This window comes from Mauremys reevesii, linkage group 12, assembly GCF_016161935.1.
Source record: "Mauremys reevesii isolate NIE-2019 linkage group 12, ASM1616193v1, whole genome shotgun sequence".
Classification (NCBI taxonomy): domain Eukaryota; kingdom Metazoa; phylum Chordata; order Testudines; family Geoemydidae; genus Mauremys; species Mauremys reevesii.
In genome coordinates, this window is record NC_052634.1 from 18,638,381 (window position 1) to 18,656,498 (window position 18,118).

The window sequence follows — 18,118 nt, forward strand, 5'->3', positions numbered from 1 at the left end:
GAAAGAGAGAATATAACCTTAAAACAGAAAGAAGATTTATTAAGGGATAGTTACAACTGGGGGAAGATCTACTAATGGGATCACTACAATACCCAAGAATAGATTCCAGCAAGGGGCATAAAGCCCAGGCCCTTAAACTGTCCCTTGGTTAAACTATTAAGTGCCAGAAAAACAATTACTGTCTCTCTTTCACTGCATATGAAGGTCCCTAGCAACTGATGGATCTCTGGAACATCGGAGGATCTGGTTCTCTATGGCTGAAGCAGAAGATCAACAGATCTGAGCTGATGGCAAAGTCTTCACTGGATCCTTTGGTGGAATACAGGAATCAGATATCAGGTAAGTATCAAAGTACTTTGCAGATGTTAGTGACCGAAGCCTTGATCCAATGTCACGCAAAGAAACTGGACATGGTGACGCTGGTGCTGTCCATCGAGGCAGCCACTTCCTTATATGCTCTCTGTGGCGCGAATTCCTGAGGCACACTCTGGCAGACACTGCCCCCAAGCGGTTCCAGACAGTTCTCAGTCCCTCAAGTTTCTTCAAGTGGCGGGAAACAGAGTTTTGGCAGAAAAATGCCAATGAAGAAAGGATACCAAGATGGAATTCAGTCCTTTCCTACCACATGCGCCATCTTGAATTCTTAGACTCCATTTTGTATTGCAGCAACATTTATTATAACACATAACAAAAGTATAACCATGCACCAATAACACCTTACATATCCCCTCCTTGACAGATGTGACCACCTTTAATAAACATCTGACATTATTGTTACATCCAGACAGAGGCAGCTCTAGCCATTTCAACGCCCCAAGCATGGCGGCATGCCGCAGGGAGCGCTCTGCTGGTCGCCGGTCCCATGGCTCCAGCGGACCTCCCGCAGATGTGCCTGCGGAGGGTGCGCTGGTCCCGCGGCTCCGGTGGACCTCCCGCAGGCGTGCCTGTGGCTGCTCCACCGAAGCCGCAGGACCAGCGGACCCTCCGCAGGCACGTCTGTGGGAGGTCTACCGCAGCCGCCTGCTGCCCTCCCGGTGACTGGCAGAGCGCACCCCGCGGCATGCCGCCCCAAGCACGCGCTTGGCATGCTGGGGCCTGGAGCCGCCCCTGCATCCAGATCATTTAACATCAACCCCATAATGTGGTTATGCATGTTGACACATTCCAAAAGGCATTGCTGTAGAATCTTTAGATTTCTTTTCACACACATACACAGATATAATTATTAGATATTCAATCATAACCAGCTGTATGAGCAGTATTACTACTATTGGATGGAGCATGATTTCCCAAGCCTTTCTATATTCACCCAATCTAGCTTTAAAAAGATCTTCCCACCAATTGGACAATTTGGTTTCATCACCAGTTCTTCTCAACACCTTTTTTTAATTTGCCACACAGAATGATGTATAGTGAGTAAGATGTGAGCTTCTTGAGCTGCTTTAGGTGATAAACCATATCCTTATGGTGCATTAGACACTTTAATGCTTGGAGGTCTGCTCCTATATGAGTAGGTGGAAGATGGTCATAGGTAGAGTAAGATGCTATTATATTCTGCACCTCCATGTCTGACAGGGTAATATTTGTATCACAGCCCATCACAGAAATGACTGCACACAAACATATATCATCTCCTGCATTGTGTTCAATGTGATAAAAATAATTGATTAACAAATTTTTTTACACAAAGTTCTTACACACAGACAGTGACTATCAATAACCATTATAGCCGAATTTTGAAAATACATATGTAACCGTCCGCTGTTGGGGTCGCCCCTCTCTGGGGCGGCTGGGAGCCAGGACACCTCACTACACGAGTCCCGTGCACTGGTGAATTAGCCTGGTGGGTCAGGAAACGGCCAGGAGCTCAGGCCCTCAGGCAGGGGCTGAGCCAATAGTCTCGTCTTGGAGGCCCCGGCCCTAGGTCAGGGCGGGGCAACAAACAGTAGTTCAGGGCTCAGACTCTCAGGCAGGGGCTGAGCAAACAGTTCAGTAGCTTAAGAAGCCCAGGCTTTTACGCCTGAGCGTTGGGGTGAGGGGGACACTGCCATCCGTGAGTGGGGTTGCAGGGAGGACGCAGGCCCGCCCACTCCTCTGCGTCCCAGCCCGGGGCCCTAACAGCAGCAGGCAGTCTACTGTGTCAGTGGGGATCCTGGCCGCAACACACTGACATTGGCTCTGGGTGTGCTGCAGCCAGACTAGGGTCGGCTGCCCCTGGGCTACTTCCGACCTCCCCCTCTACCAGTACCTGTGTCTCAGCAGCATCTTCCACAGCATCCCATACCATGGGCTCCTCGAGATACTGAGCGAGGGGTAAACTGGGCAGCTCCTCAGGGTCCCTTTGTACCGGTCAGCTTAGGGGCTCTTCCAGCATCTGGTCGGTGTCCAGTCTCCGCAGGTATGGCCAGTCCTCGGGTCGGTCGCAAGCGGCAGGAGTCTCCCAGCGGGAGCTAGGGCATCAGCATCTGGCCTTTCCAGGCAGTTTCTGAGCCCTGGGGCTGGGCTTTTATACTTCCTGCCCTGCGCTGTGACCTCTGAGGGGCGGGCGCAGGCTCCAGTGACTCCGCCCACTTTGGCGTCCATAAGGGCTCGTCCCTCTCTGGGGCGGCTGGGAGCCAGGCCGCCTCACTACAACATAGTACGGTAAAGCTGGTAATTACATTTTCCTTCATGGAAATTTAAACATATATGAGTCTCCTCCCATACTCCAGTGGTACAGGTAAAACCCAATTTGTCTTGCTCCACGCAGGCTTGTAAATTTAAAGAATATTGCTCTCCTCTTACGTGCACCCATTTGGTATTTTCCATAGGCATCATTGGGGAATTGTTTACAAACATTCCCAAAGGAATCAGGGGGTGAATCCTTTCCTCTATGGCATCTAGGGCTGTCCATAGCCGTTTTGGTGCCCTACGCAGCCCCCCACCCCAAGGCCTCCGTGGGGGGGGGAGCAGGCTTGGGGGGCAGAAAACTGCCCCCCAGCACAAGCCAGCAGAGCAGAGAAGGTTGGGGCCAGGTTGCTCCACTTCCTGTTGCCCAGTGATTGCAGGGAGGGCCCAATCCCACACTCACGTTGTGGCGGGAAGTGGAGTGACCCAGCCCCAGCCTGCTCCGCTCTGGTCCCCTGGCTCCCAGCCTTGGGACTTGGGGGGCAGGGGGAACCGCCCCCCAGCATGAGCCAGCGACGTGGCTGGGAGCCAGCAGCATGGAGCAGGCTGGGTCTGGGTCGCTCCACTTCCTGCCGCCCAGTGAGTGCAGGGCAGGCCCGACTCCTGCTGCAGTCCTCAGGGGAAGGGGTGGACTGGGGGCAGGGCTGGGACAGAGCAGGGGCAGGAAGAGGCAGGGCGGAGGCAGAGCAGGGGTGGGGGCTGTGGGAAAGGGGTGGGGTGGGGCTAGGGCAGAGCAGGGGTGGGGGCCATGAGGAAGAGGTGGAGCAGGGCGCTGGAGCAGCATGCAGCTACGTAGAGCACCAGGAAATTTGGTGCCCCAAATTTCCTGGTGCCCTACACATCTGCGTACTTTGCGTATGGGTAAGGACAGCCCTGATGGCATCCCTTAAAGTAAGTATGTATGCTATGATAGTCTCATTAGCATGGTCATAGGTGAAATTCACTATTTTCCACCACTGCTGCTTTTCCTTTTAGAACTTGGTGGCATTAGACCAGATAATGTGTTTAATTTCCTGCGGCATTATACCATTATAACCATCTCCGAGTCTAGCCTTTGCAATATTAAGAAGCAACTGTTGCGCTTGCATACATTCAAGTGCCTCTGTTAGATTAGACTGCAGTATCTCTAGTGCTCCTATAATCTGAAGGTGGTCCATGTCTTGCACTTCTAACCATGTTGGTAATGTGTTAACAATATTAAAACCTAATTCACCCAAGTCATTCAACACTGCTGAGAGGGGGTTGGCTTGTGAGGAGATATCACGTCCCACTTCACCTATGTGTGATGCCAGGAATTGCTGATCTATGGTATTCTGCACTCCTAGTCCAATTCCCACCCCTCCTAAGATTTTAACATCTAGATCTCTCTTAACTCGAGGTGGGGGAGTTGTTGCAAGACATTACCTTGTACCCACGCCAACCATCCCATTAACAAATGTGTTACATGTTGGGCACATTCTTTATGCATAGAGATTACAGAAACTTGAACCTTTAAAACCAATTTTTTAAATACAAATACAAACAATTTTTCAAATACAAATTAAACTGCAAGATACATCCTTTTTTACTATGAGTGGTCCCACGAAACTAATGTATGGCACAGGGGCTAAAAAACCCTAAATGTCCTTTTAAATCCTTTTAATTCCCAGTTCCTGGTATCATTTACAGAAACATTCAGTTTTAACCAAACAAAACTTTTGGGGTGTTCCTCTATTTTGCAAAATTTTGATTTTCCAACCTCCTCAGGTGCCGTATTACAATGAGCAATACATTTCTGACATTTTAGTTCAATATGATACATTTGACGACTAAGGAGAAGGACCTTTACATTTATTGAAGATACATTAGTGGGAGTAATATCCATTATGATGGATACATTAAATGGACCTGAAGCCACGCTGCTATTATATTTAACCATGGCATAAATACATTTTGAACCATCCCAATATTGTATACTGCTGGAACAACCCTTAAAACTTTGATCATCCAGCATCCACTTACATTGCCCCATGACCTTCTTAATAAATATTATCTGCATCTGAGGACTGATAATAGGGTCACGCTTCCTCTGGCATCCTGGATAGTGAAAACTATGATAGACTTATTTCCTTCAATTTCCTCAAAGGATAGATAACTATATCCACCCAAAGTATATGCATAAACATTCACTACACCTGACAATACATCCTCGTGACCCAATAATCGGGTTCTAGTGGTAATTTACATGGAACAATACTATCATCTTCCTGGGTTTTTTTTACCAAAACGTTCTCTTCCTACTCCAAATGAACCTGGTCTCCAAGACCTCTTACTTTTATCCACTTGGGAGGAAATTGCTTCATTGTGGTAGTCTGCACATCAGGCATTTGAAACTTCTTTACGCCTATTTCTTCATCAGAATACCATTGTTTTGTTGAGCTTGTAGGCTGGGTATTGGTGGAGTTGTTATTCCTTTTTCTGGCTTCCTGTCTTTTTCCACATTGTTCTCTAGCTCCTCAGTCTCATACTCGTTAAAATCAGGATCAGCTTCTGTCAGGGTTCCCACACACACATTCTGAACTCTGGGGTACAGATGTGGGGACCAGCATGAAAGTCTCCCTATGCTTATATTCTACCAACTTAGGTTAAAAACTTCCCCAAGGCAAAAATTCCTTTCCTTGTCCTTGGATGGTATTGCTGCCACCACCACCAAGTGATTTACACAAAATTTCAGGGAAGGGTCACTTGGAATCTCTACCCCCCCCCAAAAAAAATCCCCCCAAACCCCTTCTCCCCTTTCCTGGGGAGACTTGAGAATAATATACCAACCAATTGGTTAGCAATGTGAGCACAGACCATACCCTTTGTCTTCAGGACACTGAAAATAAATCAGGTTCTTAAAAGAACAACTTTATTTATAAAGAAAAAAAAAGAATCACACCTGCAAAATCAGGACGGAAGGTAACTTTAAAGGGTAAGAAAAAGATTTAAAACACAGAGGAAACACTCTGGCTCAGCTTCACAGTTACAAAAACAGGAATAAAATGACGTTTGTAGCGTAGGAAAATCCACACTCTAAAACAAAAGATAACCTAACACATTTCCTTGCCTTACTTACAATTTCTGTGATTTTAGATGGTATATTCCAGGTATATATTCAGGAGCTGTTGTACCTGCTTGGCTTCTCTCTCCATCCAGAGAGGGAACAACAAAGAGAGAGCATAAACAAAACCTTCCCTCCCAAGATTTGAAAGTATCTTCTTTCCTCATTGGTCTTTCTGGTCAGGTGCCAACTAACTTATTTGACCGACTTAACCCCTTATAGGTAAGGCGATTTGGTACAGCTGCCAAGGAGGGATTTTATGCTACCCTTCTCTATATATTTATGACAGCTCCTGAGAATACAGGTGCTTTCCACTTATGTGCCAACTCATGGTTCACTAGATAATACCAATGTTCGTTTTTGTTAACTAGTAACATAGAAGATACTCTATTGGTATCCAATAAACCTATGTATAAAATTATTACCAAAAAAGGGGTCTTCATGTTTTTCTTCCCTATAGACAACAGAGAAAGAGACACAATTACAGCCTTACTGTGGCTTAGCATCATCTTTTGATTGGTTTTTTTTTACTGCAATTTTCTTACTCCCTTTCCATGACTTTAATTGTGAAGAATAAAAACATTGGGAACTCTTTTTTTCACTGTGGAAATTTCTAATAAGTACACAGTGGGACTAGCCTTTTCCAGTATGACAGCCAGACCTCCCCATCTATGGGACAGTGGATGGTGTTTCTCCAAAAAATATTGGAAGAAGACTTTATCCCCTATATCCCATTCCACAAAAGATAAATTGTTCCTCAGATATTGGTCCATTTTCTTGGTAACACCCATTGACAGAATCCTGCTTCTGCACCAAACTGATGGTGTTCAGTGGTTCTTTGATATAGCAGTCCAGTCTGACCTGTGGCACATAGTTATCTGGAGGCACCCCTCCTTCTAACCACTGGTATTCTGGAGTTCTCATCATTTGTCTAATAAGGGCTTCATGAGGAGAAAACCCGGTCACACTGCAGGTCGAATGAATTGCGATAAGAATTAAAAGCAGCTTGATGTCCCAATTTTTTCCTGAGGCTTCTACTACCTTCCTGAGAGCATTCTTTAATTTGCAGGTGCTTCTTTCAACTTGACCAGATGCTTGGGGGTGTCCCGCAACATGAAATCTTTGCTTAATACCAAGTGCCACACAAAGTTGTCATATTAGCTCGCCTGTAAAATGGGTAGCCTGGTCCAAATCTATAACTTTTGGTAACCCAAACCTGCTAAAAGCTTGCTCTAAAAGTACTCCGGTAATGATGTTTGCTGTGCAGTTCTTCATGGGATAGGTCTCTATACATTTTGTGAATGGCTCTATAAGCACTAAACAATACAGATTACCTCTGCTCATCCTCAGCAAGGACCTATGAAATCTATCTGCACTCTTGTCCAGGGACCATCAATGGGCTGGTGAAGAAATGGTTCCTTTTGGATCCTTGAATCATTGTTACACGTGGCACAGGGAATACAGTTGTGTATTCAGGATTCCACCTCCTTGACCATTGAAGGCCACCATCCTAGGTTGAGTAGGCTTTAAGGTTTTCTCTGTTCCATAATGACCTTGCTCATGGGCTAATTTAAGTAGCTCTTGGCGGAGACAGGATGGGATTACTAACACAGCTTCCCATGCCTTCCTGCTGGTTTTCCTTTCTTGCTAGGACTAATCCTGTCTTGTCTTTGCGAACAGGGGCTGCTAACAGGGAGTTTTGAGAAGGAGTTCTCCAGGTGAAGGAGGAGCAAATACAGGACCCTTGGGGTAAATGGCTGTCTGTAGTGTGTGTTTGTGTTTGGGGGTTACTTGCTGTGCGCTGAGCTTGTGTTTGTTTGTTTGAAGGACTGTGTGCTGTGGCTGGCAGTTGGAAGCTGTGAGCTTCTAAACAAGGTTTGAAATCTAGAAGTCTCTGTTCATTGGCTGAGCCTTAGTCGTGGGACGGGGCTATCAGGAAGGCCAAGGCTTTATAAAGCAGTAAGCAAGTGACCAGGGGCTGCTAACAGGGAGTTTCGAGAGAGAGTTTTGAAGGGGAGTGGGAAGGGGGCAAGGTACATTTACCATTCTTTAAAACTTTTAAACTGTAGTACAATCAAATCTTCCTGATTTAAACAAAAACCCTATCATTAACCTAGGTTACTGTAGGAGAGAATGCAGGCAGAAGCCCAGCAGCAGATTGGGGGCTCTCCAGTTTATTGCGCTGAGTGTAGCATGTATGGCCTTGGAGACCAGGGTGGCAGAACTGGAGGAGCTAAGGGCTGGTCTACACTGGGGAGGAGGTTGATATAAGATATGCAACTTCAGCTATGGGAATAGCGTAGCTGAAGTCGACGTATCTTATTTCAACTTACCTCCTGTCCTCATGATGCAGGATCGATGGCCACGGCTCCCCCCTTCAACTCCGCTATCACCGCTCGCCCTGGTGGAGTTCTGGAGTCTATGGGAGTGCATTTGGAGATCGATACATCATGTCTAGATGAGAAGTGATATATCGATCCCTGATAAATTGATTGCTACCCACCGATCCGCCGGGTAGTCTGGACGTACCCTAAGGGAAGCAAAGAGGTATGTTGATGAGGCTTTCTGGGACACTGTAGATTTGTCCCACCTCTGGTCAGACAGCCTCTGCAATATTAAGAGGATGAAAGGCTCAGGGAAGGAGAGCAGTCAACAGGAGCAAAGGGAAACCTTCCCATAGATGGGACCCTCCTTCCAGATAATGTTGGGGTATCCTCTCACACTGAAGTTACCACTTCCCTCTTGGGGAGGGAACTCCAGTCATTAGGAAAAGGCAGGTGTTAGTAATGGGAGATTCGATCATTAGAAACATAAATAGCTGGGTTTGTGATAACTGGGAGAACCATATGGTGACTTGCCTGCCTGGTGGAAAGTTGCAGATCTCTCGAGGCATCTAGATAGACTTATGTGTAGTGCTGTGGAGAAGCTAGTGGTCATGCTACATGTAGATACCAATGACATAGGGGAGGGTAGGAGAGACATCCTGGAGGCCAAATTTAGGCTGTTAGGAAAGAGACTGAAATCCAGGACCTCTATGGTAGCATTCTCAGAAATGCTTCCAGTTCCACACTCAGGGCCAGGTAGGCAGGCAGAGATTCAGAGTCTCGATGCATGGATGAGATGATGGTGCAAAGAGGAGGGATTTTGATTTTTTAGGAACTGGGGAAACTTTTGGGTTGGGGGAGCCTATACAGGAAGGATGGGCTCCACCTAAACTAAAGTGGATCCAGACAGCTGGCACTTAACATTAAAAAGCTTGCAGAGCAGTTTTTAAACTAAGAGATGGGGGAAAGCCTTAGATTGCTGACCTTCCCTGAATTCGCTTTTCCTGACAATATGTATTGCACACAAGTCTGTGCTTTTTTTAGTATTATAGGAGACATGCCTATAATATAAGCCCAGTGTTGTAAGGCCCATACCAATGTTAAGACTTATTTTTCACAACCAAAAAACCTGGACTCTATTTCTGATTAAGTTCTTGAGCCATAAGCCACCAGTTTTAAAGTGGTGCATTGATGTTGGAGTAACACTGCACTAATGGCTCTCTCGGTGGATCCCAACTGTAAATAATAAGGTTTGTCAGGTTGTGGATATGCCAAGGCAGGTGATTCAGTTAATGCCTGATTCAACTGGTATAACTGCTTCTGCCTCCTTGCCACTTCCATTGCTGATCTTTTCTTATAAAAGAATACAGTGTCTTTGCAATGCTGGCATAGTCTTGTATAAAGTCTCTGGAAAATCCTATGAGACTCAGAAACAACCAAAGCGCACTAACGTCCACAGGCATGGGCAGCTTGCAGATCAGTTTTACCCTTTCTGTATTTGGGCATCTTCCTGCATCCTCTAGTTCTACACCTAGGTATGTGACTCTTCTAGACACTAACTGGGCCTTTGATGGAGTCACCAAAAATCCAGTCTTGTTCAGAACTTCTTAGAGAGCCTTTATATTTCCTTCTCTAGTAGTGGTTGCTATCAGCACATCATCTACATAGCTCATGATGTTGTTTTTATAGCATAGCCCTTACAACATAGCTGCTACTATTTTGTGGCATATTGTTGGCATGTTCTGATATCCCTGAGCTACTCGAGTAAATGTTAATTGTTTGTCTTGATAAGTGAATGCAAATTTGTAGAAATGGTCTGGATGGAGAGGAATTGAGAAAAAGGCATTCAGAATATCAAGAACTGAAAACCAAGTAGCTCCTGCAGTAATTAAAGATATAATTTCTGGATATCTTGCCACCACTGGCATCAGTCTTGGTGTTACCTTATTCAATGCTCGATAATCTATTGTGAGACACCAGATCTTACAGTCAGCTTTTAAAACCGGCCACACTGGTGCACTGCATGGGATTTCGCATTCAACTAGCACACTCTGATCTTGTAATGCCATTATGGTTTCTTTTATACCCTCCTTTGCCTCGGCTGAATAGGAATGCTGTTTCTGAGGCTTAGGGTCAGCTCCTACGACTTTAACTGCTGCTACGACTTTTTCCACAGCTGTGTTTGTTTTTAGCAAAAAATGGATGATAACTCTTTATAGCCATCTCTGTATCACTCTCCCATGTGGGAAGAACAAAGTCTGCAGATGCCTTTAAAACAGATCATCTATGAACTCCAGATATCACTGTACCATGATTTTGTTCCAAGGATTCACTAGGGGATTGATTAGGAATGTCCACAATAATTCTTAGCTGTTTCAGTAAATCAGTTCCTAATATTCCACAGCCCCCTAGGGGGCTTGTAATCTCCAAGAAGCTAATAATTATAAATGTCTTAAAGTACTTTTTATGTCCTTAGAAAAGGGTAAAATACTGGTCTTACAATTGTAACTTTCAAGAGTCTTTACACACTTAATAGGCAGCAATTTAGCTTGTGGTGAACCATCAGTGAACAAGATGCTGGTTGATACCCTTGTATCGACCAACACCTTTTGACAGAATGACCCAAACTTTCCTTCCACCGTGATGTTAACCCAGGGTTCGGCAACCTTTCAGAAGTGGTGTGCCGAGTCTTCATTTATTCACTCTAATTTAAGGTTTTGTGTGCCAGTAATACATTTTAATGTTTTTAGAAGGTCTCTTTTTATAAGTCTATAATATATAACAAAACTGTTGTTGTATGTAAAGTAAATAAGGTTTTTAAAATGTTTAAGAAGCTTCATTTAAAATTAAATTAAAATGCAGAGCCTCCCGGACCAGTGGCCAGGACCTGAGCAGTGTGAGTGCCACTGAAAATCAGCTCGTGTGCTTCCTTTGGCACACATGCCATAGGTTGCCTACCCCTGTGTTAACCGTTGGTCTCCCGCACTCATCATTTATGATGGGAGCCACAAAATCAGGGGGAGTGAAAGCTGGGCCCCTTCACTGAGGCTCCAAGGCAGAGAGAACACAGTTGTGTATTTCTCTCTGCCTGCTGCTTCTCACCCTCATATTTAAGCAGTCTCTTAAAGAGTTCAGTTGTAGGAACTCTATCTAATTGCTCTCTGGTTTCATATTTTCAATGTCTTTTCCACAATATGTTCCTGAAGGCCTTTAGCTCTTCAGTGGTACCTTGCAACCAAGTTGCTGTTTCTTCCTTAAACCAATTGCTCTGCTTATTATTATTGTTGCCAGCAGGGGCGGCTCTACAAATTTGGCCGCCCCAAGCAGTCATGCCCGGGAGGCGCCCCCGAGCCGCGGGAGCAGCGGACCTCCCGCGGGCATGACTGCGGAGGGTCCGCTGGTCGCGCGGCTCAGCTGGACCTCCCGCAGCTGCGGGCGGTTCGCTGGTCCGGCGGCTCCGGTGGACCTGCCGCAGTCATGCCTGCGGGAGGTCCAGCCGAGCCGCGGGACCAGCGAACCGTCCGCAGTCATGCCTGCGTCCGCAGTCATGCCTGCGGCAGGTCCGGTTGTCCCGGGGCTCCGGTGGACCTCCCGCAGGCATGACTGCGGCAGGTCCACCGGCCCAGCCTGCCGCCCCCCTGGGAAACGGCCGCCCCAGGCGGGTGCTTGCCCCGCTGGGCTCTAGAGCCGCCCCTGGTTGCCAGGCTTATTGCCAAATTTCCCATTTTGTGAACTCAGAGACCCTTTTACTGATGATACCTTCTTTTTAGAGATCACACCAGCTAATTTGGTTGCGTCTTTATTTGGCTCGTAAGCCTCTCTCACACTTGATTCCAATTGCGGAAACCCGGTGGTTGCTGGTCCTATAGCTAACCTCAGGGCAAGTGTAAGCCCTTGTATTACCAATTCACAAAATGCTGGCACATTATATTGCACATTACCATTCCGATATATTGGTGCCATACCAGTTAACCAATACAACAACCTTTTTCTTGCTATATAGGTCTCTGTATGCTCTGTGGATTCCCGTTTTTCTGAATACACTTTCCCAATAAGATCATATGGAAAAAACATTTTATACACACCCATGTATATATCTACAATTTCAGTGACACGTCCCATAGGCAATCCATCTGGTAAGGCATTGAGCCCCATATTGCGTAATAGTGATTGGGGCAATCAGTGGATTACTTCATCCTGTCACCCTTGGGCCTTCATCTAAATTAAATGGTGCTGATGGATTAACTTTTTCTGCTGTAGAATAACATGATGGCTCATCCCTATGTTCCTCAGACTCTACGTCTGAACCTTCCCTGGAAGTGAACTCAGCTAGCGGGTTAGTTTTCACCATGCTAATCATAGATCTTTAGCTGCTGCTGCAGCTTCTGAAACTTGTTCAAGCAGGCTGAATGATTTGTTACTTCTGACCCTTGAACCTTCTTGGCCTCCCTCAGGAGCTAGGGCCTCTTCTAATTTTGTGGACAGGATTTGATATTTCCTTTCAACCTGTGCCCTGCATGAATTGGCCTCCTGCAGCTGTTCTTCTAGCTGCATGATTTGCCTAGCTTGTTTTGTTAATTGGACAGTATTCATGTGATGTTGTGCCACTGCCTTCTCGAATTCCAACCCATTTGTTTTCTCCTAATCTTTTGCCTGGTTGGCTAAGGCTTTAAGGTGACTCTTCCTACCATCCAGGTCCCTACACACCGTGGCGAGTCCATAAATCAATGCTCGCTTCTGTAATTTTTTCTTGGGAACTGGCTTGCTTGCCAAATACCATCCCCACAATATTTGTAATTTTTGTAATGCTTCATCTCCCTAGAAAGACCCTTTCTTCCATGGGTTTTGAGATTTCCCCAAAACAGACACTGCATACGCCAAACTATTTTTATTAGACTGCCGGGACCATCCTTCTAGGCTGAAGACCTTCTCCATACTTCACTCACTTACCACGAATAAAATAGACAGTAGTTATGTCAAAGCCAAATAGCCCACCATCCTAAACTTGTGGTGGCTATTCACCTATGGTCAGTAACTCATGAGAACCCACAGCTGCCTCCTTTCAGAATCCAGCAGTGCTCAGTCACGACCACGGACAATTGTCCTAGAGATGGATGGTAAGGGCCTTACCGTCCATCTCTGTCTTAGATTAAATGACTGACCAGGTCCACTTAACCCAGGACTTGGCAGTCTACCTTGCTGCAGGCTGCTTGGATCTGCTCCCCAGGCTACTGACGTAAGCAGAATCCTACACTACAGTGAGTCTCGGCCTGTGGGCCTCTAGGTCACTCTACGTAAACTACAACCAAATGAGGAGACAATATATGTCTGAACAGGCAGTGACCTGGGGAACCCGTCTGACCAACTGGTCAATGCCCTCACTGACACTGTTCCAGACCCTTCCCTCCCCGAGTCTATGGACCATAAGCCGAAATCTATTCAACCTAAGGACTTCAACCAGAGAGCTAAATCTCTGAGGTCATGCTTCAGTCGCCAGTAAATGTTACCCCAAAATCTCTGTTATAGAATAATAAGGAGGTGACATATAAATAACAGGGTTGACTCCTACCAGCATCTATCAACTGGGAGATTTAGAAATCTGTGTGCCTCCCACCCGTGTCACATTGAAATAAAGAATAGAGAGAATATAACCTTAAACAGAAAGAAGATTTAGTAAGGGATAGTTACAACTGGGAGAAGATCCACTAAGGGGATCACTACAATACCCAAGAATATATTCCAGCAAGGGGCATAAAGCCCAGACCCTTAAACCATCCCTTGGTTAAACTGTTGTGCCAGAAAACCAATTACTGTCTCTTTCACTGCAGATGGAGGTCACCGGTAACTGATGGACCCTCTCGGAATCTCTGGAACATTGGAGGATCTGGTTCTCTATGGCCAAAGCAGGAGATCAACAGATCTGAGCTGATGGCAAAGTCTTCACTGGATCCTTTGGTGGAATACAGGAATATCAGGTAAGTATCAAAGTCCTTGGAAGGTGTTAGTGACCAAAGTCTTGATCCGATGCCTGCACAAAGAAACTGGACATGGCTGCCTTAATGGTGGGACAGCACCAGCGACACCGCTGACAGTTCCTTATATGCTCTCCGTGGTGCGAATTCCTGAGGCATGCTCTGGCAGACACTTCCCCCAGCCGGTTCCAGCTAGCTCTCAGTTCATCAAGTTCTGGCGGGAAACAAAGTTTTGGCAGGAAAATGCCATGAAGAAAGGATACCAAGGTGGAGTTTAATCCTTTCCTACCATATGCGCCATCTTGAATTCTTAGACTCCATTTTGAACTGCAGCAACATTTATTGTAACACAGAACAAAAGTATAACCATACCAATAACAGCTTTCTGCTTTGTGGGCACTGCAATTCTTTAGAACAGGCTGTGGGATCACCCACTCAGACCCTTCTCCTCTACCCCTTATTTCTCTTCACAGGTGATAATTCAGACTATCCTGTTAAAAAATTGTTCTTTGTTTCTTCTGCCCAGGAGAGACAATTTCTCCTCCATGTAACAGCTCCTGTAAACAGACTGAAGGTGGGGGAAAGACAGAGGTGTGGTATGATAGAGAATGCAAAACATACCGTTCAGGATTATTTTTGTTCCTGATATATTTTTAAAGCTCCTTTTTATTGTCCTTAATTCTGCTGGCCATGGATTTCTCTTGGTGTCCCTTGGCTTCCCTTACCAATTTTCTACAATTACTAAAAAAAAAAAAGGATTTTCAGTCCAAAAAACCTACTTTTTTCCAGGTTTTCAGACAAAATATTTTCTTAGATTTTAATAAAAAATTGCAAGAGCCCCAGTGCCTCCAAAATTCCAAAAGCCACAGAGTCTTTGAAAATCCCAAAGAAATGGGGCCTTTGAAAATCACCCCCCCCCCTAAAAAAAGCCTCTAAAAAGCCCCAAAGCCCCAGAACTTTCAAAAATCCTGAAACCCATGGGAACTCCAAAAATCACAAAAGTGCTGGGGCCTCCAAAAATAAAAAATATTCCCAAAGTCTTGAGGCCTCAGAAAATCCCAAAAGCCATGGAGCCTTCAAAAAGCCCACAAGCCCAGGACCTCTGAAAATCCCCAAAGCCCCAGGATCTATGAAAATCCCCAAAATTCCAAAAGCATCTGGGCCTGCAAAAATACAAAAAATGCAAAAAGGGCTGCTGAAAATTCCCAAAGCCCTGGGGCCTCTGAAAATCTAAAATACCTGAAGCCTCCTAAAAGCCTCAAAATCCCCAAAGGCCAGATGTCTTGAAAAATCCCTAAAATACCAAAAGCTTGGGGACATCAGATAATCCCCAAAGCTCCAGGACATCTGAAAATCTCCAAAACCCTGGTGGAGGTCAGTGTGTCTGACTGGTAGCAGGAATGGATGGGGCTTCTCTGGTGCCTTTCCCTTCACAGGAAAGGCACTTGGGGAGGAAGAGCAATGTCAGCCCTAAACTATTGGTTAAGAGTATCATACAGCCAGGCTAAAGTAAGGAGGAGCTTCTATTTAAACAGGTCTGATGACTGAAGATGGCTGCACCTAGAAGGCCCTGGCCAACACTGGCCATCAAGCCTCTCATGAAGAGGTGTTATACGGGCGCCGCTACGCTATGGGACCTGAAGAAACAAACATACTGTTTTGGCAAACAGTGTTTGAGACGGGTCATGGGAGTGGGGAAACAGGGATCACTAATGATGGCTGTACCCTCAAGAACAATGTAGTGGAGAAACATGAGGCCAGACCGCTGGGCCAAGATTTGTTTGAGACTCCGGATCCTGGGCAGGAGAACCCAAATGATTCAAATAAAGGGCTGTACGAAGACGAGGCCCCGATACATTGTATGTAAGAATGTTCAAGGATTGGTTTGGCAGAGACCCGGTCACCAGTGCTCGGTTGGCTAGAGCCTTTTGGATCAAGCCTGCAGAGAGAGATTGCATTTATTGTTGTTTTTAAAAGCTGCATGCAGAAGGAGTTGCTTGACACACAGTGTAAAAGGTTTTAAAATCATGTTATGAAAAAGTACAAAGATGCCTTAAACATATTTCTTACTGTACATTTTTCAGCAGTTGAGCAATGGTTCTTCAGAGGACTTGGAGGTTCTGGACACTGACAGCTCCAAAGGGAAAAGCAGATTGGGCCCTATCTGTTTTTGTCCATACCCAAAACCAGATGCTCAACAGAATGCCGAAACAGAGGGGGATGCTTATTCTATAGGCCTATACTATCTAAAGTTGAGGGAGAAATTTGGTATAAAACCTGTGTGAGTTCATAACCATAAAGCGGTGATGCATGCAATTGTGCGAGCGGCTGTGCACGGAATCATCAAGCACTGCCTCAGAGAGAAACAAAATGAGGATTGTCCTGGGTGATGCATGCAATTGTGCGAGCAGCTGTGCACGGAATCATCAAGCACTGCCTCAGAGAGAAACAAAATGAGGATTGTCCTGGGAGCACCATAGATGCCCCCGGTCAGAGGCATCACAAATGCATGTACTGGTCTTTAGATGCTGTGAAGTGTAAAATTAAAGAAATTAGCAGGTAGTTTGTATATGGAGCGTGTGTTAAATAAAATTATCATGTTGGGATACGAACTGCAGTGCCTCCGGAACATTTAGCTCTAGGGGCAGAATTAGTGGACAAATTGACAGAGGGCGAGGACCCAAATAGCGTTTTTGATTAAATCATCAAACCGACAGATAAATGTTTAATGCTAAATGTTGACCCTCTTCTTCGCTCAGCAAATTACAAAATCTTGCCAAGAAAAAACACTAAAAGTTAGAGCATGTTTTGGGAACAAAACACAATGTGTTGTAAAATAAAATAAAAATGCTTGTTTTAAATAAAATGTCAGTTGAAAATAATAGTGTGAAGCATGTTTTTATGGAGTTCAAGAGGTGTGGGGTTTGTCAAAAGGAAAGTAGGTTGCCCCCATAGTATACGTGTAGTTAGGTTTCAGTTTGTCAGCAAGTAGTAGTATATGAGCGGCCTGCTCCTCTAAGGGCTTGTCTACACTACAGGACTATTTCGAATCTACTTAAGTCGAATTTGTGGATTCGACCTTAATAAGTCGAATTTGTGTATCCATACTAAATACACAAATTCGAACTTCTGAGTCCACATTCACGGGGCCAGCTTCGACTTTGGAAGCGGTGCACTGTGGGAAGCTATCCCACAGTTCCCGCACTCCCCGCTGCCCATTGGAATTGTGGGATTTCACCCCAATGCATGCTGGGGGGAAAAATGTGTCGTCATTGAACCGTCAATCCCGCCCTCCCTCTCTTCCTTGAAAGCGCCGGCGGGAAATCTGTTCGCGCCCTTCTCTGGTCGGTTACAGCGCGGACGCCACAGCACTGCGAGCATGGAGCCCGCTGCGATCATCGCTGCACTTATGGCCGTTGTCAACTCCTCGCACGTTATCGTCCACCTCTTCCACAGTCAGATGCTGAGAAACCGGGCGAGGAGGCTCCGGCAGCACGGTGAGGAGAGTGGCGCAGACCTCTCACAAAGCAGGGTACGCCGGGCAGTGGAGATCATGGTGGCAATGGGTCAAGTTCATGGTGTGGAACGGCGATTCTGGGCCCGGGAAACAAGCACAGATAGTGCTGCAGGTCTGGGATGACACAGAGTGGCTGCGAAACTTCAGGATGCGTAAGGACACTTTCCTTGAACTGTGTGACTTGCTGTCCCCTGCCCTGAAGCGCCAGGACACAAGGATGCGAGCAGCCCTGACTGTGCAGAAGCGAGTGGCCATAGCCCTCTGGAAACTTGCCACGCCAGACAGCTACCGGTCAGTAGCGAACCACTTTGGCGTGGGCAAATCTACTGTGGGGATTGCTGTCATTCAAGTAGCCCACGCAATCGTTGAGCAACTGCTCTCAAAGGTAGTGACTGTCGGAAATGTCCAGGCCATCATAGATGGCTTCGCCGCGATGGGATTCCCAAACTGCGGTGGGGCTATAGATGGGACTCACATCCCTATCCTGGCACCAGCCCACCAGGCCAGCGAGTACATTAACCGAAAGGGCTACTTTTCAATGGTGCTGCAAGCTGTG

General features: G+C 46.0%; 1 long non-coding RNA gene across 1 annotated transcript; it reads left to right on the forward strand.

Annotated features, from left to right (window-relative positions):
- The first annotated feature begins 220 nt into the window (after positions 1 to 220).
- Positions 221 to 16,851, forward strand: LOC120375470. The gene is made up of 3 exons (XR_005586564.1): positions 221 to 339; positions 13,902 to 14,048; positions 16,130 to 16,851. It is a non-coding gene; the product is annotated as an uncharacterized LOC120375470 (long non-coding RNA).
- Positions 16,852 to 18,118: the final 1,267 nt, after the last annotated feature.